The sequence below is a fragment of the Hemitrygon akajei genome, chromosome 15 (assembly GCF_048418815.1).
Source record: "Hemitrygon akajei chromosome 15, sHemAka1.3, whole genome shotgun sequence".
NCBI classification, from domain to species: domain Eukaryota; kingdom Metazoa; phylum Chordata; class Chondrichthyes; order Myliobatiformes; family Dasyatidae; genus Hemitrygon; species Hemitrygon akajei.
Genome location: NC_133138.1, coordinates 16,809,331 through 16,834,108, shown reverse-complemented (window position 1 = coordinate 16,834,108; position 24,778 = coordinate 16,809,331).

Here is a 24,778-nt window from a genome sequence, read left to right as displayed (position 1 = left end):
ATCAGGAAGTTTCACTTTTGGCGGATGGAGCGAAGGTGCTTGATGAAACAATCCCCCAATTTACAATGGGCCTCACCAATATGGAGGAGGCTGTATGAAGAGCAGCTCACACAACAGACAACCCTAGAAGATTCATAGGTGAAGCGTTGCCACAGCTGGAAGGACTGTTTGGGGCCCTGAATGGAGATGAGGGAGGAGGCGAATGAGCAGGTTTAGCATTTTGGTCGCTTGCAGAGATAAGTGCCAGGAGGGAGATTAGAGGGGAGGGTTGAATGGAACAAGGGAGTCATAGAGGGAGCAATCCCTGTGGAAAGTGGAGAGAGTGGGGAGGTAATGATGTGTTTGGTAGTAGGATCCTTTTGGAGATGGCAGAAATTGCAGAGAATGATGTGTTGGATGTGGAGGCTCATGGGTTGGTAGGAACTCTACCTCTCTACCTACAAGACTGGTAGGCAGCATATTCATAGGTAATTAAGAGCACAGTAGCAAGACAAGCAATGTTATTGAATGAGTATTCCAGAAGCCTGGACTGAAGATCAGACAAGCAATTTCAGTTCCCACCATTGCATTAGGGAATTTAATTTCACTTAATGTACTATATCTGGAATTAAAACCCTAACATTAGTATCAGTGGGCATGAAAACTACTGAAATGACATTACTTCAAGGAATGAAATATCTTACATGTGACTCCAGACTCACAGCAAGACTACTGAATTTGCCAATAAGCTGCTTTATATCAAAACCATGAGGGGAGTCACCGGGATTTAATAAGATGGATCACTTCTCAAGAGCAAATAAACATTGGCAATACAAGCTGGCTCTTGGATGAATTAGGAAGAAAAAGAATGACATTTGTAAATGAACAAATCTGCAAACTTGATGGAATTAATATCAAGATACCTATATCATGGGCACACTCTCCTACCAGGCAACAATTGCTTGATGAGGAGAGGCACTATGAACATTAAATGACTTGCTATTGATTTCATTTAGTTAAATTTGAGTATTTATTCTGCAGCAGTTGTATACTTGATGAAGGTAAGAAGGGATAATTTGAATCACATAATTACGATCCACACAATTATGTAAGGCACATTATGCATATTAAGATAAGTATGCACTGTGACTTTTTAAGTCTCATAGCATTTTCCTCTTCATTAATGTAACACTATTCATTACAAGGAGCAGTAAATGACCTTGTTAATGAGAAGTACTTGAAGTACATCAAAGTAGAGAAATGAATTTGAGATTAATCCAATTCTTCTTAAATTATAATTAATAATGAGCAGTAACATAGATGGGATTAATCAACATGCAAACAAAAGCAATTTGTAAACTTTGCAGGCAGGAAAGTTAAATTATATTAATGAAGTTATATAGTATTAGTGGTAAGTCATTGGATTTCTTTAAATTCAACTTCTATATGTATCAGCTGTCAGCAGAATGTTGAACATATGCATAATACCCCTTTTATCCAATTACAGCTCTATAACAGCATTCTATCACCCATCACCTCTCCTATTTCAGCTCACTTGCTGTCTAAATTATCATCAAAGCCCTGTTTTTATATTTGGAATGAAATATTCGAATGTTCTCTTGAGTCGTCTCACATCAAAAACATTCCGTCTTCATTGTAAATTGCACCAATTACCATGTATCTAGCAAGTTACATTTGCTTCCTGCTCTTGCATCTTCCAGCCCATGGTGGTTCCCATTTCATCAATATCTCAATTTTAGGATGCTTATCAATTTTTTCCAAAGTTTTCACCCATCTGTATCTCTGTCACCTTGTTCAACTCTGCATTTCTCCGCAATCATGGTGTTCTTTCATTCTCGCTTGTGTCATTTTCATTTTCATTATGGAAAAGGGGTTGTGTGGATTAATGGTATGGAGACGAGGAGGGAATGGTTGGAATTCCAATCTAGCTTTTCTTAAAATATGTAATGTGCCACAGTGGATAGAGCTTTCACCTACATTTCCTCTATTTCCATATGTTTGTTCTCACCCCTTCTTCCCCTAGACCAGGGTGCCCAACCTTTTTTTATGCCAAGACCAACACCATTAAGCAAGGGTACTTTGGACCTCAGGTTGGGAACCCCTGTCCTGGACAGAAGTAAAATAGAGTTCTCCTGGTAATCATGAGGAAATCTGCAGATGCTGGAAATTCAAGCAACACACACAAAATGCTGGTGGAACACAGCAGGTCAGGCAGTATGTATAGGGAGAAGCGCTGTCGATGTTTCGGGCTGAGACGAAATATAGATGCTGCCTGACCTGCTGCATTCCACCAGCATTTTGTGTGTGTTGCTTGTTCTCCTGGTAATCCCCATTCAGCTCACCAAGCTTTGTATCCAATGTATTACCCTTTGCAATTTCTGCCAGCTCTGAACCTATATAAAAAAATGGGGAAAGCAAGTGAATGTGGCCTAAGTAAGACAATTACACTACGATTCAGGGATGCCTAAGAACTGCAACCAAGAATAAATGAAAGCCCAGTGAAGAGGAAGCCTTCATCAGACTGACACTAGGTTGAACAGAAGGCAGTGATAAATTGAAACACACTATCTCTGGAGAAGATGAGGTTAGGACAGAGCAGGCCTTTCATCTTGGATGAACTTGCATGAAGATTGTTATTAGAACTGGTCACACCTTTGAGAATAATTACTTAGGAAAAGGACCTTGATGCAAACTTTTTTTTTGCTCCTCTTCATTCTTTCTTCCTGCCTCTCTTCCTGCCATCACGGACATTTACACTACACGCTGCATCCACAAAGCAAACAGCATTATGAAGGACCCATGCACCCCTCATACAATCTCTTCTCCCTCCTGCCGTCTGGGAAAAGGCTCCGAAGCATTCGGGCTCTCACGACCAGACTATGTAACAGTTCCTTCCCCCAAGCTATCAGACTCCTCAATACCCGAAGCCTGGACCGACACCTTGCCCTACTGTCCTGTTTATTATTTATTGTAAAGCCTGCACTGTTTTTGTGCACTTTATGAAGTCCTGTGTAGGTCTGTAGTCTAGTGTAGCTTTCTCTGTGTTTTTTTTAATTACGTAGTTCAGTCTAGTTTTTTGTACTGTGTCATGTAACACCATGGTCCTGAAAAAACATTGTCTCATTTTTACTATGCACTGTACCAGCAGTTATGGTCGAAATGACAGTAAAAGTTGACTTGACTTTATCTAACATCAGTAAATTACCTTGTGAGGCAATGGAATGCAAGGCAGCATCAAAGGTTTCGCTGCATTATCATGGAGGAATCTAGGGAAATCAGCAGCAAAATCTTCAATTAAAGTTAGGTAGATCCGAGCCATTGTGCTCACTTCAATTTCCTTCTGATTCAGCAGAGGTCCAACATTGAAATTGAGCAAAGGTCTGAACCATTTTGCAAAGCACAAATATGTTTCAGCTTCAAGTTCAATTTCAAGTTTGTTGTCATCTGACTGTACATGTAAACAACCAAATGAAACAATGTTCCCTTGGACTATGGTGCAACCACACAACATAAATCAGACACAACATGTAAACAAAAATATTAAACTATAAATAAGTTAATAAACTATAATTCAAGATGCACGTAGTAAAGTACAGCACAATTAATCAGTACAATGAACAGCCCGCTTTCCTAGTGATGAGACCTCAGTGGTGCAGGGTATTAATTAGTCTCATAGCCTGAGAGAAGGAGCGGTTACTCAGTCTGGTAGTCCTAGTCCTGATACTTCTATATTTCCCTTTTGATGACAGTGGATCAAAGAAATTGTGGGATGGGTGGGAGGAATTCTCAACAATACTTTGGTCCCTTCTCAATCCTCTGTATCCAGAGATACCGGCCACGTGACAGATGCACTGTCACCTGGCTGGTCGGAGGACACACCACATGCCAATCAACATTTGGTCCCTCCCAACTAATCAATGCACACCTAAATTATTGGTCACCTTAATTGAATTATCTTGCCCAGCCCCATGCTTTAAAAGGTGAGACTTGGCCTTGGCTCGCCCTCTCTTACAGACCACCTCATTGAAGGTAGGTGCATTGATTTATGTTTGGAAAGGTCTATCGTTTGTCCTGGTAAGGGAGCCGCAGCTATCCAAGGTCAAGGGGGATAGCTGTTGTAGTGCTTTTCCCTTGTTCTTTGTTTGTGTAACCGTACCCTGTCCCCACACCGCTTCCTGTGTATTGTAGTTGCTTGTGTTGACCCGACTTCCCCTTGTAAATAAATTCCTTATTATTAAAACTGTGTGTGTCCAGACCTCTACTGTTGAGACTCAAAGAACCAGTTATTTTCCATCACAACATCCTCCCAGTAAATGTCACAAACAGGGGGAAGGGAGAACCCACTGATACTCTCAGCTGTTTTTATTGTCCTCTGTAGGGGCCTGTGGTCTGATGCCTTGCATCTTCCATACCACACCTTGATGCAGCCAGACAAGACACTCTCGGGGAAGTTTGCATACTTCAATCTCCTCAGAAAGTATAGATGCTGCTGTGCCTTTTTGAGTGCTCAGGAGGTGTTGTGGGTCCAGATTAAATCACCCATTATGTGCACACCAAGGAACATTGTGGAGTAATAGAATCGTAGAAGAGTACAGCACAGGAACAGGCCCTTTAGCCCAACTAGTCCATGCTGAGCCACTTAGACTGCCTACTCCCACTGACCTGCACCAGGACTATTGCTCTTCATACCTCTGAAATCCATGTACCTATCCAATTTTCTTTTAAATGTTGAAATCAAGCTTGAATGCACCACTTGCCTGGCAGCTTGTTCCACATTCTCATGACCCTCTTTATGAAGAAGTTTTCCCTCATGTTTCCCTTAAACTTTACACCTTTCACCCTTAACCCATGACCTCTAGTTGTAATCCCATCCCAGCTCAGTGGAAAAGCCAGCTTGCATTTACCCTATCTATACCACTCATAATTTTGATAACCTCTATCAAGTATCCTCTCAATCTTCTATGTTCTAAGGAATAATGTCCTAATCCATTCCGTCTTTCCGTATAGCTCAGCTCCTCCAGAACCCAGCAACAAACTTGTAAATTTTCTCTGTACTCTTTCAATATTATTTAGATCTTTCCTGTAGGTAGGTGATCAAACTGTACACAATACTCCAAATTAGGCCTCGCCAATGACTCCTATAACTTCCAACATAATATTGCATCTCCTGTACTCAATACTTTGACTTATGAAGGCCAATGTGTTCAAAGCTTTCTTTATGACCCTATCAGCATGCGATGCAGCTTTCAATGAATTACGGACTTGTATTCTCAGATTCCTTTGTTCTAATGCATTCCTCAGTGCCCTACCCTGGTTTGGCCTACTGAAGTGCAGCATCTCACACTTGTCTGCATTAAGTTCCATCTATCAGTTTTCAGCCCATTTTCCCAGTAGCTCTAGATTCCACTGCAAGCCATGATGGTCTGCCTCGCTGTCCACTACCCCCCCAGTCTTGTACTCTTCACTCTCTCCAGAGTAGATGTATAATGGAGAGTGATCAACCTGCATCTTCCTGAAGTCCACAATCATCTCTTTTGTCTTGTCCACGTTGAGACTCAGGTTGTTCTCACACCATTTGAAAAACCTCTCTGCCTCTCTACAAGTCGGCTGGTGGTGTAGTGGCATCAGCGCTGGACTTTGGGGCGGAAGGTCCCGAGTTCAAATCCAGCCGGCTCCCGTGCACGCTTTCCATCTGTGCTGGGTTGAGCGTCGAGCTGGCAACTGGTCCTCGTAAAAACAGAGATTGCCTGCTACAGAAACATAAACAGCAAAAAAAATTTGATGGACTGTGCTCTCTTGTAAGTTGAAAGGCAATTTCTCTCTCTCCTCTCCTACCTTATACTCCACCATAGTATCATCAGCATAGTATCATCATGTTGGTCTTGCAGTCTTGATTCAGCAAAGTGAACAGCAGCGGACTGAGCACACAACCCTGGGGGGGGGGGGGGTGAACACCAGAGCTCAGCAAGGATCATCCATTATCTTATGGATGATCATGTTAAACGCCAAGTTCAATCAATGTAGATGTCAGTCAGCGTATGAGACATCGTTTTCTAGGTGGGACAGGACAGACGTGGAGGGCTGACACTATGGCATTGCCAGTGGACCAGTTTGAGTAGGAGGGAAACTGGAAAGAGTGCAATGTATCTGAAAGGTGGAATTTTATTGGATTCATTACCAACCACCCGCTTAGTGGGAAGACTGGGAAGTCATTATTTTGCTCTCTTGGGCACCAGAATGATGGTGGCTGCAGGGTCAGTGGACGGTTTCAGAGAGATATTAAACACGTCTGTTAAAGATCTCTGCTAGCTGGGATCCTCAGTCCCTCAACAACTGACCAGGTACATCGTCCAGCTCTGCAGCTTTGCATGGGTTTACCCTGTCTAGGATCCTCCTTACCCCAGCTGTGGTTTGACAGGGTGCTTGTTCCTCAGGAAGAGAAGAGCCTTTCCTCAAAGTCACATAATTCAATTGGCCAAACTGTGCATAGAAAACATTCAGCCTATAAGGAATGGAAGCATTGGTGTTGTTGACACACTGGATGGACAAGCAATTGGTTATAATTTGTGTGTCTTCACTTCTGTCAAGTTGTTGCTGTATGTGTAAGCTTAACAGCCTTAACCTTGTTCACAGTTGGATGGATTCCTTTGATATCTATTCTACAGCCAAAATGGATTGCTAACTGATGCAGCAATGCACCCTTGTCTTTTCACAGTTATACTCCTGCTGATCGGAATGAGGAAATCACATCTTCCAGATTCTATTTGTGTTCCTGCTCTGTTTTTCAGAATTTCAAGATGTCATCTATGCAACTCACAACACCGAGCAACATCGCAATTAAACTATTTTCTAGAAGCCATCCATAGCTGGTGCTGCCTGAAATGGAATTTTGTGCTGCTGGAACAGTCCAATCTGACACCCTGTCACTGAGAACTCATTGGTTCGTTCGGCTAAATCGGTTGCTCAGGCACATAAATTGATATAATATATCTGTCGGCTCCAACCAAACCACAAAAGGACATTTGAAGAATTGTTTGGACTAGTTGAACTGTAGGAGTGCCCCACCTTATTGCTATGGTTCAGTTGCACCTGTTCAATAGACTAGAAGATATAGGAGCAGAATTAGGACATTGAGTCTGCTCCACAATAGTCAGTATCAGAACCCAGATCAAGCTGTTGAATATGTGAGACAGATTGCAATCTCTGTAATCGTGGCTTATGCTTAAAGGAATTGTTGTGGAGGTCACATGGAATTCTCCACGTAGTGCTCAAAGGAGGCTGCTCAGTGAGAAGGCAATCAAGAGACCTTCTCAACAAGCACAGAACACACACTCTCACCCAGCAAAGAAATGGGGAATCAACAAGTTGGGCCTGGCTTTAGTATATCTTCTGGAAGAAGGAAAAAGTAATTGAAGGGGAGATGTTATCAAGAAAACTCAAGAATTAAATGGTCTGAAGTTTTTCATTAAGGAAGCAAAGGGGATAAGCTAGATAAGGAAGGGGTAAGACAAATAGGTCATTGTGCCAAGTTAAAATTCCATTAAGCCTTCTATTGGTATACATTGAAGATAAGAGGTTTTCAGTGGAAATTGATGTAGGTGCCACAATATCTGTGGCCACAGTATTAGTACCTCCAGTACCTATACAATAAAGTGGCCATAACTATGCTTGTGGTCTTTGGACTCTGTAGCCCACCCACTTTCTGACACATTGTGTGTTCAGCACACCACTGTTCTAATGCATGGATATTTGAGTTACTGTCAACTTCCTGTCAGTTTGAACCAGTCTGGTTATTCTCTTCTGACTGCTCTCATTAACAAGGCATTTTCACCTACAAAACTGCTGCGCACTGGATGTTCTTTTTTTGTTTTTCACACCATTCTCTGTAAACTCTAGAATCTGTTGTGCATGATAATCCCAGGAGATCAGCAGTTTTTAAGATACTCAAACTGCCCCATCTGGCATCACAATCATTCCACTGTCAAAATCACTTATATCACATTTCTTCCTCATCTTGATGTTTGGTTTGATCAACAACTGAATCTCTTGTCCATGTTTGCAAGCTCTTATGCATTGAGGTACTGTCACATGATTGGCTGATGAGATATTTGCATTAAAAGAGTAGGTGTATATAATACAGTGGCCACTAAGTGTATCAAAATCAAGTCAAATCAAATCATGTTTAATCATCATTCTACCATACACAGATACAGCTGAACCTGACAGCGTTTCCCTGGCCCATCATTCAAAATTGCAAGCAAACATGCAAAATAGTGAGTAACGTCATTCAAAATAGCGAGCAAAAAAGCATATTCTCTTGACAGAAAATACATCTATGTAGTCCAAGAGCCTGAGTAATAATATCTGGCAATCGATGGTGCAGTCTCTTGCCAGTGTGCAGATGCACACAATCTAGCCTGTCATTCCACCTCTTAAATACTGGAAGGCAGCATTGGCAGGAGAGGTCAGCCGCTAGCCAAGCGTGGACGCCACTCTGTAATGCTTCGGAATCTTCTCAGCTGGTCTGCAGCAGCAGTGGATCCTGAGGCTTGAGGTCTAGTCCTCACTACCACCCAGGTAACACAGCTGTTATGTTGATTGTCCCTCCGCCGGATGAGGGTAACAGGCCTGCAACAGCTTACATTATCACTGTCCAATTGAGTCTGTCCAAGTGAAATGTCTGAGACCATCTCCCGTGGTTATACTGCACCAACTTCGATGCTTCCGAGTAGTGGGCAGCAACACGGTCTGCAGCCAGGTAATTTCCTCCGAATCCAAACCGGCTCCTCCAATATCCTGACCATCTCCTTTCCCAACATTCTAACCAGCCCCTTCAACACTTTGGCAGGCTCCTTCTCCGACATCCTAATCGGCCCGTTTGACAACTTGGCCGTCTTCTTCTGTAACATCCTGGCCAGCTCCGCAGCCAACACCAGTCCAGTTAGTCCGATCAACGAGCAGCTCACTGATGGAGTAGCCCTGCAGTACCTGAAGTTCATGGAGTAAAATTGTCTTTTGATGGGAAAAAAACAAATGTTACAAAGAAAAAACACTTTTGGCTGGCCTCCAAGAAGCTACTGCATTCGCATGTCCCGCCATCTTACCGGAAGACCAGGTATTTAAATGACAATGATCAGCTGTAAGGACCTCAATGAATTATCTCCCCTCCCGATATCAACAATGGAGTGACAATTAAGAAGTTGGATCTTGCTAAGATATACTGGAAAGAGCACAAGAGCACAAGAAAACAGTCTAGCAGGCCATTCAAGACTGCCCACTATTTCATATGATCATGGTTAATGTGAGCTGGCCTTCATTTCTCAGCCATTGCTCCATACCTCTATTCTTTGAGCTATCAGATAATTATCACCTCCACTTTGGATATCCAGCTTCCGCTATCTGCTAGGACAGAGAATTCCACAGTTTCACTGCTGTTTATGAGAAGAAATTGCAACAGGTTTTTTAAATGACTGGCTCTTTATCTTGTAGCTACAGCGTATACACTCATTTGTAACTCTTTCCTTATGAAGCAATGCACATATTTCTGTTTGTTCCAGAGTAATGATCTAATTTGAAAAGGGCAAAGTCAGGAATAAATGAATAAAGTAGATTGAGGACAATGAAGGTCATGAAGAAACTGTTCCAACTTGAACAGGGCTGTGAGGTGTTGTTGTAAGGCACTCTGAAGGAAAACTTGGCAAAGACTCTTTGGGAAGCAGCTGTCATTAAACCATCTGAGTTTACTGTTTGGGCTGTGCCATTCATTCCCATAAGGAAGACAAATTGTACCATTAGGATTTGTGGAAATAATAAGATAACAATCAACAGAGAAGCAGGAGTACACAGATGCTCTTATCTCTGATTGATATAAGCTTGTTTGCTCAGCCAGAAGGAGGCAAGGTGGCCACAACCCAGGTTGCTCAGACACTACATGTGCCTTTGCTTTATTTCCTTCTGCATTATCATTTGTAATGAAAATATGCTCTATTCTTTCTGCATATTCAGTCAATGAACCAACTGAATGATTGAAATAATCTAAAGCACTCTTGTGGTTATCCTGACCTCAACTGTGAATAACTTCCTGTCTTGTAACCACCCTGCTTAATGTTCTTTCATAATTTGTAGCCAGTTATCATAATAGCACCATTTTGTGTCTGCACTGAGTAAAAGCAACTCTTGTAGATCAGCAATATGTGATTCTGTGCGGAAAGACATTTCATTTTCATTATCATTCAACAGCTAGGGGAAGTTAATAACAGTCTTGGCCTAATTCTTAAAGGAACTTCATCTGTCAATGAATAACCCAAAGTAAAGGAACATACTGTAAGTGTGATATAACAGGAGTAAGGGTAAGAGAGGGCTCAAATGGAACACAAATATTAGTCACAAGACCAGCGTTCAATTTATTTGGTGAGCCTTTCCATTAATTTAAAATTAATTTTTCATATTGGTTGATCTCTTTCAATGTCTTCTCCAACACATTTGAATGCTTTTTCTTTGCAAATAAACTATATGATCTACAGAAGAAATATCTTTAAAAAGTCCTTGTTATTTTAGCTTTCCTTGACAGTCTATTATGCAATATTTGTTAACTTTGTTTTGTTCTTGAGTAAATGTCCATCATTAAGGATCCCTACCACCAAGAACATGTCCTCTTCTCATTACCACCATCAAGGTGGAGGTACAGGAGCCTGAAAACACATATTGTAGGGTCAGCTTCTTACCCACCATCATTGTACTTCTTAATGTCCATGAGCCCATGAATGCTACCTCACTATTTTTGCTCTTTTTGCGCTACTTATATATACAGTACAGCGCAAAAGTCTTAGGTGTGTGTGTTAGGTGCTTAAGACTTTTTCATTTTTATTTATTTAGTGAGATACAGTGCAGAATTGGTCCTTCTGTCCTTCAAGCATGACAATCAACAACCCCTGAATTAACCCTGGCTTAATTACGGGACAATTTACAAAGATCACTTTACCTACCAGCTGGTACGTCTTTGAAATGTGGGAAGAAACTGGAGCATGTGGAGGAAACCCACATGTTCATGGGGAGAAAATACAAACTCCTTACAGACACCAGCATGAATTGAACCCAGGTTGCTAGGGCTGGAAACAAATACCCACCACAGTACCTTCCTCCCGTTTGCACTTTTGCCCAGTACTGTAGTAATTTTATGCATTGCACTGCACTGCTGCTGCTAAACAAAACAAATTTCACGACAAAGCTTACACCAATACAGGTCTCTATTGTGGACTCGGAATGGGAAAGGGGCAGGGGGAGGGGAATCATGGTTGGGGAAAAGGTAAAGGGAGAGTGGAGAGAACGGGAAGCACCAGTGAGACATTCTGTAATGATCAATAAACCAATTGTTTGGAATCAAATGACCTTGCCTGGTGTCTCAGGGCTGGGTGTGGCTGCACCTGTGCCAATCCCCCACCCCTGGCACTCCTTCGCACACCACTCCTGCTGTACTCCACCCTCACCATTCCTAATATCCTTTGCCCTTACCAGATTTACAAACTCACTCTCTGCTCTATGGTTCAAATACAGAACTGTGCAAAAGTCATAAGCACCCTAAATATATATATGTATGTCCCTAAGACTTTTTCACACCATAGCTACATATATAATATACAGTATATATCTTACTGTAATTTATAGTATTTTTATGCTTTACACTGAACTGCTCCACGATGCAACAAATTTCATGACATGTGTCAGTGATAATAATCCTGATTCTGATTCTGATCCTGAAATATATGTTTGAGTTCCTGATTTTCTTTCTATCCTAATGGACACACAATTACTCTTGTGCTTGATGCATTCTGCTCATTCCACAAATGAACTGAAATACTAAAATGCACTTCAGTACCTATGTCATTGCAGGCAGAAAAGCAAAATGCCATTGCAGGAGAATCATTTCAATGCAAAATCCATTTCTCAAAACTATTTACCTGTAAATTGCACTACAGAATGTTGGTAAATACCAGTATCTCTCCAGTTACTATGTGTGAATTTTCTGCACCAAACTGCCAGGCATCATAGCAAGAGCAGACTTATAAAGTCATGTATGTTTATAGCGGTTCTTTGTTGTTTACAGATAAGAAAGAGGGAAAGTAATTAGAATTAAAAATGTAGCTTTGCATAGGTTGTTCTGCTGATTGGTATCTGCCAGTGTTCGAGGGGGAAAAAAACTGCTTTTCCACAATTTAGTGCTCCCTTATGGTTCTACGGCAGCCAAAGTGTTATCTTCTGTGCTGGGGAAGATTTCTTGCAAAGCTACACAAATTGCACAATCCACATGGCCATCTTCAGCTCATATACTGTACATACGTTAGGAAACCAACCGCAGGTCCATGGCATTTGTTTAGCTTTATCCAGGACATATATCTAGATGGATCAAAATCAGGAGAGCCTCTCATGCATTTGATTCTGGTCATAAATCTGCCCTAAAAGCTTCTTCCTCATGGAAAGTAAAACTGGGCTCATTGTCAGAGTATTTTTTCCAATTGTAAATGTCTATCTTACTCGGAGCAAGAAAAGTGGAAATAAGCACAGGGAAATTAAATGGCCTCTCCTGATATCTCTGATTGAGAATAGGGAGATTGAAGGGAAACAAAATCTCCTGACATGACTTAATGCTAAAATCAAGGTTTAAAACCTTCTGTTCGCCTTGGTGATCACAGTTTAAAAAAAAGACAAATTTATTCAGAAGTAAATTTCTCAAAAATGCAGTCCCTGAAATAACTGAGCAGATTGTCATCGGAGAGCACCTGATCCATCAAATAGCAGTCTGCTCTCAATTGAAGCACAACCAATTAAACATTTAAAGATTAGCTTTATTTGTCACATGTACATGGAAACATACAGTGAAATATCTCCTTGGCCATTGGCAACCTCTGTCAACCCAGAAAGCCCACTGTCTTTGTCAAAGCTGGAGACCAACGATGGCCTCAACCCAGATCACCAGCAGGCTTGCTCACCACAGTGACTGGCAACTGAAAGTCAATCTTGGCAAGCAATGAAACTTCCCCAATTTCATCGCATCATCATCGTAGAGACCTGACATGATCATTCTGTCAGAAATCTCAAAGCAGGTGGTCATGGTAGAACTGACAGTGCATTGGGAAGACCAGATCGAGGAGGTGTTCGAGTGCAAGAAGGCCAAACACCAGGAGCTGGTAGAGCAGTGTCAGGGATAGGGGTGGAAGGCATGATGTGAGCCTACAGAGGTGAAGTGTAGAGATTTTGCTGACTGCTTGCTCTGCAGAACCTACTCTCTCCTTGGCATTATAGGGGCTGTAAAGAGAAGAACCACCAGGACCATCACAGAGGTTTCTGAGCATGCCTCCAGGTGGCTATGGATCAAGAGGTGTAACTCATAGATCAATGCTACTGGGACACAAGCTGGGGCCTGATCATGGACAAAGGTGTCTAATGTTGAAAGACCCAAAGCATCCAATGACATCAAGTTATATCATTGATGATGTGTCCCAGCGCATCCTAGGAAGTGACTCAACATTAAAGGTATCGTCTGCATCAAATCTAATCAGCCAGGATTGTGCTGGGTTGCCCACAAGTGCCACCCTGCAAACACAACATGCCTACAACTCACTAGCCCGAACTGTATACCTTCGGAATGTGGCAGGAAAATAGGGCACCCAGAGGAAATCTATGCAGTCACAGGGAGAATGTACAAACTCCTTACAGACAGCAATGGGAATCGAACCCCTGTCTTACAACTGGCACTCTAAAACACAGCGCTAAACGTAATTGTAACTTCACGGCTGGATTGGGTTTGCAAATTTAAGGACATGCTAGTTACAGTGTTTCAGTGAAATAGATATTATTAATTGACTGCTATTTAATTTTTGAAAAATGTATCAGTGCCTCCTGGTGCTATATAGATGCAAGCCATCCATGCACATCAATGCATTTTTTTTGCCCTATTTGCAAGGATTAGGTGCAGCCTGGTAGAATTATTGAAACCAATGCCCTGAACTCAGAATGCTAGAACATTGTAAAGAGACTTCCTGGACAATCCGGCAAGAAGGAAGTATTAAGGTTAATAAATATGATTTACACAGCATTTATTAGGCTTTATTGGTTAGGTAAAAGCAGTGGATATTGTATATACAAGTATTGCAGGAAATATCTGATTTGTGTAAGATTTGTAATTCATATACTGTAACTTATTAGCTAGTGCAGTGTTAGGTGCTTACCAAGAAATGTGTTGAAATTTGCTATAATGTTACTGTAAAATGCCTGTTAGATGATGTAACCATATTAATGTTGGAATGAGTCATGATGGAATGGAAAGGAATGTAGGTGTGTTCACCAAATAAATATAATGTTTCTAAAAGCATTGTGATATTGTCAGCCTGCTAATATTTACACATTATAAAAAAACATACTTTTGTGGAACGAAAGCAAGAAATGCACCATATTGAAACAGCTGTGAGAGGATGTGTGCACATAATTGAAGAGAAATCGAAGTGCAACCTGGTTATTAATACTCCATTTTCAGGGTGAGTTATTCTACAAGGTAAATGGTGGAGAGACTGATGTCGCAACATTTCCTCCTGGCTTTTAGAATTTACAGATCAATCTCTTCTGTCTCATACTATTCAGAGACTTTCTGCTCCCATGGTAGCTTCTCACATCCAGACATTGTTTACAATTCCATCAATGACCTCCTGGCATGTTGCATATTAGGATTCTAAAAATGTATGAATCAGCCTATTGATCGTGATGGATATCTCTTCTGTTTTTATATTAATATTATCCATTGATGTACATAAGTTTTGAGCAGTTAAGATAGGCTGTTTTAAATTTTTCTGATCTCTGTTTTTCTGTCAAATAGTATGATTCAAATTCACCTCAGAATATATGTTGGTTTTGGTTTATTGTGTAAGCCAGTATCACCAGTCAGTCTTTAAATCACATGAAGCTTGACTGAGAAGAGACAGCTTTGGTTTATTGAAAAATATAAATTTTGTGTTCCATCTCAATCTTATCTGATAAGTCAAGGAGATTAGGGAGAAATAGTGGAGTGGGGTGGTGACTAAGATTGAAAACAGAAGGAAACAGAGATTAGCTAATGGTTTTACTGGCTTTATTAACATATTACAAACCCCATTTCCAGAAAAGTTGGGATATTTTCCAAAATGCAATAAAAACAAAAATCTGTGATATGTTAATTCACGTGAACCTTTATTTAACTGACAAAAGTACAAAGAAAATATTTTCAATAGTTTTATTGATCAACTTAATTGTATTTTGTAAATATACACAAATTTAGAATTTGATGGCTGCAACACACTCAACAAAAGTTGGGACAGAGGCATTGTATTACATCACCTTTCCTTTTAATAATACTTTTTAATTGTTTTGGAACTGAGGATACTAATTGTAGTAGATTTGCAATTGGAAATTTTGTCCATTCTTGCTTGATATAAGACTTCAGCTGCTCAACAGTCTGTGGTCTCCGTTGTCTGATTCTCCTCTTCATGATGCACCATACATTTTCAATAGGAGATAGATCTGGACTGGCAGCAGGCCAGTCAAGCACGAGCACTGTGTCTACAAAGCCACGCTGTTGTAGCCCATGCAGAATGTGGTCTGGCATTGTCCTGCTGAAATAAGCTTGGATGTCCCGGGAAGAGACGTCGCCTTGATGGCAACATATGTCTCTCTAAAATCCTAATATACGCCTCAGAGTCAATGGTACCTTCACATACATGCAACTCACCCATGCCGTGGGCACTGATGCACCCCCATACCATCACAGATGCTGGCTTTTGCACCTTTCGCTGATAACAATCAGGATGGTTGTTTTCATCTTTGGCAAGGAGAACTCGACACCCGTTTTTTCTGAAAACTAGCTGAAATGTGGACTCATCTGACCACAGCACATGGTTCCACAGTCTTTCAGTCCATCTGAGATGAGCTCGGGCCCAGAGAACTCGCCGGCGTTTCTGCATAGAGTTGATGTATGGCTTCCTCCTTGCGTAATACAGTTTCAAGTTGCATTTCTGGATGCAGCGATGGACTGTGTTAAGTGACAATGGTTTTCTGAAGTACTCCCAAGCCCAGGTGGCTATAATTGTCACAGTAGCATGACGGTTTCTTAGGCAGTGCCATCTGAGGGCTCGAAGATCACACGCATTCAACAGTGGTTTCTGACCTTGCCCTTTACGCACTAAAATGTTTCTGAATTCTCTGAATCTTTTCACAATATTATGTACTGTAGATGTTGAAAGACCTAAATTCTCTGCAATCTTGCATTGGGAAACGTTCCTTTTGAACTGACTAACAATTCTCTCATGAATTTTGACACAAAGGTGTGAGCCACGACTCATCCTTGCTTGCAAAGACTGAGCCTTTGATGGACGCTACTTTTATACCCAGTCATGATACCTCACCTGCTACCAATTAGTCTGCTTAATGTGGAGTCTTCCAAATCAGTGATACTTGAATATTCTGTGCACTTTTCAATCTTATTTTAACTCTGTCCCAACTTTTGTTGAGTGTGTTGCAGCCATCAAATTCTAAATTTGTGTATATTTACAAAATACAACTAAGTTGGTCAGTAAAACTATTGAAAATCTTTTCTTTGTACTTTTGTCAGTTAGATAAAGGTTCAAGTGAATTAACATATCACAGATTTTTGTTTTTATTGCATTTTGGAAAACAACCCAACTTTTCTGGAAATGGGGTTTGTACATATGGTCTTCCACTAAGCAAGAAAGGTTTTTGTTTAAGAAAGAAATTCATTAAGTTTATGGTCCATTACAGTATTAATGTACTTTGGCTACTATACATGCTCTGCTGAAACATGCTGCCCCCATCACTGGACCCCCTGCAGTTTGTGTATCGTCCCAACCGTTCAACAGACGACGCCATTGCCACCACCCTCCACCTGGCCCTAATCCACCTGGACAAAAAAGACACGTACATTTGAATGCTGTACATCGACCTCAGTTCAGCATTCAACACAATCATTCCTCAGCACCTGATTGGAAAGCTGAAACTGCTGGGCCTGAACACCTCCTTCTGCAACTGGATCCTAGACTTCCTGACTGGGAGACCTCAGTCAGTCCGGATCGGGAGCAGCATCTCCAACACCATCACACTGAGAACGGGGGCCCTCCAGGGCTGTGTGCTCAGTCCACTGCTGTTCACTCTGCTGACCCACGACTGTGCTGCAACACACAGCTCGAACCACATCATCAAGTTCACCGATGACACGACCGTGGTGGGTCTCATCAGCAAGAACGATGAGTCAGCATACAGAAAGGAGGTGCAGCGGCTAATGGACTGGTGCAAAGCCAACAACCTGTCTCTGAATGTGAGCAAAACAAAAGAGATGGTTGTTGACTTCAGGAGAGCACGGAGCGACCACTCTCTGCTGAACATCAACGGCTCCTCGGTAGAGATCGTAAAGAGCACCAAATTTCTTGGTGTTCACCTGATGGAGAATCTCACCTGGTCCCTCAACACCAGCTCCATAGCCAAGAAAGCCCAGCAGCGTCTCTACTTTCTGCGAAGGCTAAGAAAAGTCCATCTCCCACCCCCCATCCTCATCACATTCTACAGGGTTTGTATTGAGAACATCCTGAGCAGCTGCATCACTGCCTGGTTCAGAAATTGCACCATCTCGAATCGCAAGACCCTGCAGCGGATAGTGAGGTCAGCTGAGAAGAACATCAGGGTCTGTCTTCCCGCCATTACAGACATTTACACCACACGCTTCACCCACAAAGCTAACAGCATTATGAAGGATCCCACCCACCCCTCACACAAACTCTTCTCCGTCCTGCCATCTGGCAAAAGGTACCGAAGCATTCGGACTGTCACGACCAGACTTTGTAACAGTTTCTTCCCCAAGCTATCAGACTCCTCAATACTCAGAGTCTAGACTGACTTCTACATCATTTATTATTATATTGTAATTTGTCCTCTACTGTGCCTATTGTCTTGTTTATTAATTATTGTATTGCTCTGCACTGTTTAGTGCACTTTATGTAGTCCTGTGCAGGTCTGTAGTCTAGTGCAGATTTTATGTTGTTTTACGTAGTCTACTGTAGCCTTGTGCTGTCTCACATAGTCTAGTGTAGTTTTGTGTTGTTTCATGTAGCACCAGGGTCCTGGAGGAACGTTGTTTCATTTTTACTGTGTACTGTACCAGCAGTTTATGGTCGAAGTGACAATAAACTTGACTTGACCTCATGTTTCCATATTGTACTTCTTGATTCCAGACACCTCATTTCTATTTTCAAAATCTTTATAACTTATAGAGATTGATAAATTGGGATTCTCCCCCTTCAGAAACCAGTGCAGCAGATGAGTGAGTTCAAATGAAATGTAATATGGAATTTGTTTCTGAAATAGATTAATTGGACTTTACTCAAAATGAGATTCTGTTTTTTTTTTCTGATGGTGCTTCCTATACTCATTGAGAGAAATGCACGTTAACATTCTTTTTAATTTAAAATATACCATAAAAAAAGAGCATAGTGGAAGATTGGGGATGGGGGTGGAGTCAGAAGGGAGAGATGCTATGGATGGGGGTCTAAGCATGGGACAGTGCTGCTATTGATAAATGGGGAATATGCCTGTTGTTTATTTCCTAAATAACCCCACATGACCTAAGAATTCCTCTTGGTTTCTGAATAGTGTTTTTCTAAATCTAAATTTTGTTCTAACAAGTAATCCAGACAGGGCTGGAAAATGCCTACTGTGTACAATAATACTTATAGATGATATGTCGTTTCCAAACTCAGCGGGAGCACATACATCAGCAATGCTAGTCTGTAATTTGGGATAACGAGCATATGAGCCAATTTATTTCCTTATTAAATTTGCGTTTATCAAGATGACACAGTGAAAAGGAAAATGCATTTACCTATTTTCTACTTGGTGTCAACATCAAAGTACCCTGGAGGTCAACTGGAGCAATCTGTGACTGCCTGGCAACTACAATAATAATATTCTTTTTATCCAGGATCAGATAAAAGCCATTACCAGTTCAAGTATTTTGTTTTTAAGTCCAGTAAATTTTCACTGCTTTTTACAGTGATGATCTATTATTTGTTTTTAAATTGGTTGAAAGTAAGTGTCTCATTATTATGGCCAATTTTATAATCTGTAAAAACACAAAATGCTGGCAGAACTCAGCAGGCCAGACAGCATCTATGGGAGGAGGTAGTGACGACGTTTCGGGCCAGGAGGGTTTTGGCCCGAAACGTCGTCACTACCTCCTCCCATAGATGCTGTCTGGCCTGCTGAGTTCTGCCAGCATTTTGTGTTTTTATTTATTTCCAGCATCTGCAGATTCACTCGTGTTGCCTTTATAATCTGTACTATTGATTTACAACAAGAACCCTGCTACAAACCATTTAGATTAGATTTTTAAAAATATTATGAAACAAATCTATTAAAATATGACTGGTCATAACATGGTGGGCTCAGCCTTCTTCCAAAATGCCTCAGCTGCAGACATCCGACCCTGCAAAAACTCATTTCAGGGAGGTAGCACCCCCGATCCCCACAACCCCACATCCCTCCACCCCCCCCCCCCCCCCACCCCGGTTGACCTCCCAGGGTGTATGTAATACTTTGTTTAGTGATTTTGACTAATCTGTAAATCAAGTTGGGTATATGCAGAAAATGTGACATTAAAATATGTACTTATATTATCATGGAGTCGTTGTTTTTATTCTATTACAACTTTAAGCAAGCCTACAGGGAGTTTGGCCTCATCACGTAGGACATCAATAGAGTAGCTCCTTAGCAGCTAGCCAGCTAGTTTAAATAACGTTAGCTATGCTAATGAAAGAATGACTCCTGTTAACCTCACCTCAACATGTCTTTTACATTTTAACCCACCATGGGCAATAGAAAAGTTACTGTTGAAAAAAGTGTAGCAAGCAACACTGTCATTATTTTTGAGGTTGACAGTAAAGCCTGCCCACAGCGAAAACTGATAGGTCTACTTAGCACAAAGAGAGACCAATCAAGATCCTCCCTCTTGCTCTTCCTCTCTGATGCACCATCAATAACTCTCTGAGATGTGAGGTGAGATATAGGCTTTTATTGGCTGGAAGAAAGAACAAGCAGCAATTGACCACCACACTACATCCTGGAGACTGAGACCAGGGCTCAGGCTCCAATCGCCTTTATACCGGGGTCTGTGGGAGGAGCCACAGGAGCAGTCAGCAGGGGGGGGGGGCGTGTCCAGACAGGTATATGTAGTTCACCACACTCTCTCTCTCTCACTCTTCCTCTCAAAAGAAACGATTTCCAGGATATTGTATATAATTTGTGGGCGTCAGAGAGCCACTATCAATATGCGGGAGACTCCCAGAACTTCCGGGGGAGGTGGGATGTCTGCAGCTGTGAGGCCTACAGACCTGCACATACAGTTTGAGGGCACAGTGGACTGAATGTGGTGACCCTTTTGATTCCTCAGGCTCAAGGCAACAAGTAGGCCTCAGGCAGCTTTCCAATGTAACCCACTACCAGAATATTGACAGCTTACCCGAATTTATTTTCAAAGACAAGGTTAAACTGCTAAAGGATTCTTTTCAAAAGCAAATTAAATATTTAAAACAGTTATTTAAAAATAGAAACAGATAATTAAAAACATTAAAACAAAATAATCAACTTAAAATCTTTAACTCTGTTTACATTACTCTATCAAATTAGGAATCTTATTGAGGGGTCAGTCAGAGGAGAAAGTGCCTAGTTATGAGGTTGACTGTAGATTAACAGGAATATATCAGTTGTTCATGACATGCAGGATCCCAGGTAACCTGAGATGGTCTCCTCTCTTGGTCCATGGGCTTCTCTTGTGCCACAATTAGGCCACCCTCAGGGTGGAGGAGCAACACCTTATATTCTGCCTGAGTAGCCTCCAACCTGATGGCATAAATATCAATTTCTCCTTCTGATTAAAAAAAAAACTATTCCTTCCCCCTCCCCTTCTATTCCCCACTCTGGCCTCTTACCTCTTCTCACCAGCCTATCACCTATCACTGGGCACCTCCTTCCCTTTCTCCAATGTCCACTTCCCTCTCCTATCAGATTCCTTCCTCTCCAGTTCTTAACCTTTCCTATCCACCTGGCTTCACCTATCACCTTCTAACTATCCTCCTTCCCCTGCCCCCACAATTTATTTTGGCATCTTCCCTCTTCATTTCCAGTCCTGAAAAAGAGTCTCGGCCCAAAACATCGACTGTTTATTAATTTCCACAGATGCTGCCTGACCTGCTGAGTTCCTCCAGCATTTTGTGTGTGTTGCTTTGGATTTTCAGCATGTACAGAATTTCTCATGTTTATAACCTGAAATGTTTCCCTTAGATCTCAGATTTTATTCTTTAAAATTTAAATCAAACCTATTACTAACAAATAATCCTGACAACACTGGAAAATCCCGATAGTGTGGCAATAATCTAGAGCAATATATCTACTATTCCGGCCTCTGCAGGAAGACGTGCTTTTCCAGATGTCTGGGGTGACCGTCCAAGTACCAGGCTGCCTTGGCAGAAAGCTGAGAGGGCCTGAAGCAATGTGCATCTAGCTACTCTCTCTAGCACACTGATGCTCCGCCACAAGGCATAAAGGTGAATTCAGCAGGGCAGCAGGAGCAACTGACCTCCAGCGCATCTTGGGCTTTTCCGCTTGGCCAACCACAGATATCTGAGCATAAGCTTAGCTGCAAACAGTTCCCTGCAGAGGAGCCACTGCTTCACCCCAGAGCAGCTAGCTGTCAGTCAGCTTGATGTTAGTCAGGAGGCAGTCATAAAAATCAGAACATTTGAACCAAGTGACTTGCAACAGCGGTAAAGGATACAAATCATTAATTAGGGCATGAAACACTGGCTGTAAATAAAATATCAAAATGAAAGCTAAATTGGTGACCTCTTTAATGATGATACAATTTTATAGGCTGGAGCTTTTAACGGCTTGCATTTCAAAATTTGCCCAGGATTTGCTGTATGTAGAGAAATTTTCAGAAGAAAACATCTTGGATCAAATAGAGCTTAATCAAAACATATACTACTCCAAGCACCATAACAGCATTAAAACTCAGAGGCAATAAATACCTTGCCATTAATTTTCAATTACTGGTTTCCACTTCAAAAGTGATTTGTTAACAGTATTAAATATTATAATTGTAAATGCACAGTATTTTATATATACTTCTGTAATTTATATTAAAGAAACTAAAATCCTTAGAGGTAGATATTCAGCTTGCTTCATAGTATTGAAATCCTGCAATTCTCCACTCAATTGAAATTGAACTTAAATGTATTCCATATAGAATAGTGCCAAGCATGTTTGATGAAAAACTTAACAATTTACTCTTGGACACAAATGATTCTGGATTCAGGCCGGCTGGTGACGCAGTGGCATCAGTGCCGGACTTCGGAGCGAAGTCTCCCGAGTTCGAATCCAGCTGGCTCCCTTGCATGCTTTCCATCTGTGCTGGGTTGAGTGTTGAGCTAACAAATTGGCCTCATAAAAACGTGAAAGCCTGCTAAAAAAACGCCATCATGACGGCGTCCCGATGACTCCACTCGGAGTTAAGGGCTTTCTTCTTCTACAAATGATTCCGCAGTTGTTGGAGCAACACAAACAAAATGCTGGAGGAACTTTGCAGCACCTATGGAAATGAATAAACAGTCAATGTTTTGGGTGATGGTTTCAAATTCAACTCCTTTGTATTCACTTGCTTGCTCATTAACTCAATTTCCATTTGCAATTAATTAAAACCTATAATGGTCCTGGGCTCACTGTCCACATGGCCCTAAACTCAAGAGAAGATTTTAAGCCCTATACGATATATATATAGATATCTATTGGTACTCTTACTATAGAGGGGTTATACTGTATCCATCTGTTCTTCAGTAACTACCTTCCTTCTTTGTCTAGTCTCTGTGGTGAAGTTTTAGCTGCCAATACCTACTGTTTGGTGGGTCCCCCTCCCTATTCCCTACAAAGGAGGAGTTTATTTTATTTTTAATGATACACATTTAAATTAAGACTAATAGTTCTTAACAACATATAACATTCGCTGAGGATTCATAATTTGTTAAAGATTTATGAATAACAGAAGATTTACAAATTACAAAGGATTTCCAAACACAGGTTCAATGCTTACAAGCTAGAAGAATGTACCAATGAGTAGCAGATTAGTAGTCCGTCACAGAAACAGACAGATGAAAATTGAATTCTAGAATTCCTTTCAGTAATTTAATTTTTCTGTGATTCCCCTTGCCCTTCCAAGCAATCATCAATGCTTGTGATATTTATACTATTTTCTGCTAAATGACATCATCTCCATATGATGTTTTTCAAATACCTTTGCTGGGACCAATTAATTCACATAGTTGATCTAAAAAGCTTCTGGTGACAGAGATCCTAAACATCCACAATTAATGTTGAGGGCTGACCCTCTGAGTAGACAAACATCTCAACTTGTAACCAAATTTTATGTGTTAAGTATCATAACCTTATTGTCTTGCATTCTGCTTATGCCAACTAGAAGTCTCCAACATCATTAAAAACAGAAAACGGGTTCTTGTTTACAACAAAAAGCTGAGGAAAGAATATTTAACTTTATCACTAACTATGATGTTTTAGAAAGGTCATGCCACTGTACAAGAAAGCTGAGCTTAGCAATAAGCTTCTCAAGGCCCTGTAAAGTGAATATCCATCACATGCATGTATGTTCTTAGTGTACTAAAATTAACTGAGATATAAAAGTACATACCATATGGAGGCTGGAGTCCCGGGACAGCCTGTCCTGGGGTTGGAGGACTGTACGTGTGGGAAGGAGGAACAGGAATTGTTCTGCTGTTCAAAGGCAACACGAGTGAATCTGCAGATGCTGGAAATAAATTGTGGTGAACTAGATATACCTGTCTGACTGCTCCTGTGGCTCCTCCCACAGACCCTGCTGACTGCTCCTGTGGCTCCTCCCACAGACCCCTGTATAAAGGCGACTGTGGGCTGCTGCTCTCCCTCATTTTCCTCAGGATGTAGTGCTGTTTATTCTTCTAGTCAATAAAAGCCGATATCTCGCTTCCTAAGTCTCAGCGTGAGTTATTGATGGTGCATCAATTTTATTGACTGGAAGAATAAAACATGGAAACCGTTTTATGCCCAGAACGCTTAGATTTGGACCCCCAAGACCCTGAAGCAGCTCTTGCCTTTGAACACTGGCTTGTATGCTTCCAATTATACTTGGAGGAGGTTCGTGCCACCGACTCACCTGTTAGGCTCAGACTTCTCCTCTCGAGGGTCGCCCCAAAAGTTTATTCATTCATCAGGGACCTCTCGTCCTACGAGGGGGCGCTTGCCGCCCTCAAAAGACAGTACCTGCGGCCGGTAAACGCTGTTTATGCCCGGCATCGCTTGGCAACACGAAAACAGCGGCCTACGGAGTCGACTGCTGAATTTCTCCGAGCTCTACAGGCACTCGTGCGGACTTGTGACTGCCAAACGCTCACAGCGGAACAGCATACGGAACTTTTGGTCCGAGACGCTTTTGTGACTGGAGTCCGGTCAGTGTATTTGCGCCAGCGGCTGCCGGAAAAAGCTGATCTTACCTTACGCTTAGCGATAGAGACGGCCGATACGTTGGAGGCTGCGCAGCTGTACACCGAAGCGGTCCAGCCACGCGATTCCCCGGTTCCGAGCGAATTCGCCAACGCCGCTGCCAGTCGCGGTATTACGAACTCCTCGAATTCGCCAGGTATAAAACTCT